The sequence below is a fragment of the Formica exsecta genome, unplaced genomic scaffold, assembly GCF_003651465.1.
Source record: "Formica exsecta isolate Colony F162 unplaced genomic scaffold, ASM365146v1 scaffold353, whole genome shotgun sequence".
In the NCBI taxonomy this organism is placed as follows: Eukaryota; Metazoa; Arthropoda; class Insecta; order Hymenoptera; family Formicidae; genus Formica; species Formica exsecta.
In genome coordinates, this window is record NW_021850780.1 from 319,498 (window position 1) to 320,097 (window position 600).

The following is a 600-nucleotide window of genomic DNA, read 5'->3' on the forward strand; positions in this document are numbered from 1 at the left end:
TGCTCATCTTTGTTAGTTACAATAATAAAAATGACTGTTTGCATGTGTGTATAAAATGTAATATAACAAAACGAAAGCGATTGTGTCCGATACCCGATGTATATATATACATAATAAAATGCTTATGTGCATTATTGTATAATAATATAAAAATGACTGCGTGTGAATGTGTGCGCAAAATGTAGTTAACAGCGCGAGCGATCAATCCATTTAATAAAAATGTCTTTATTTTAGATATATATTGCAATAGCCAATAGACGCGGTTAATGTACTTTCTAAAACTTTCTAACTCTATTTTTGTTTCGAAATCCGCAAAAGTATTAGGACAACATGATCAGCAAAGAGGTGGCATATCAGGAAAACATAATTAACAAAGAGATAGCACAAGGTAAAATTTCAAGAAATGCAAAAATTTGAAGCTTCAAAATTCGCAAAAGTACCAGGAATTTTTCTTTTTTTTTTTTTTTTTTTTTGCGAAGGAATAAAAAAATTTTTTTTTAAGTTGGGAATTTAAATTTTAAATTGTTTGAAATATAATATTTCGATTTTTCCACTATTGCAAAATTAGTGAATTATGGAATTATAAGAAAAAAAAATGAT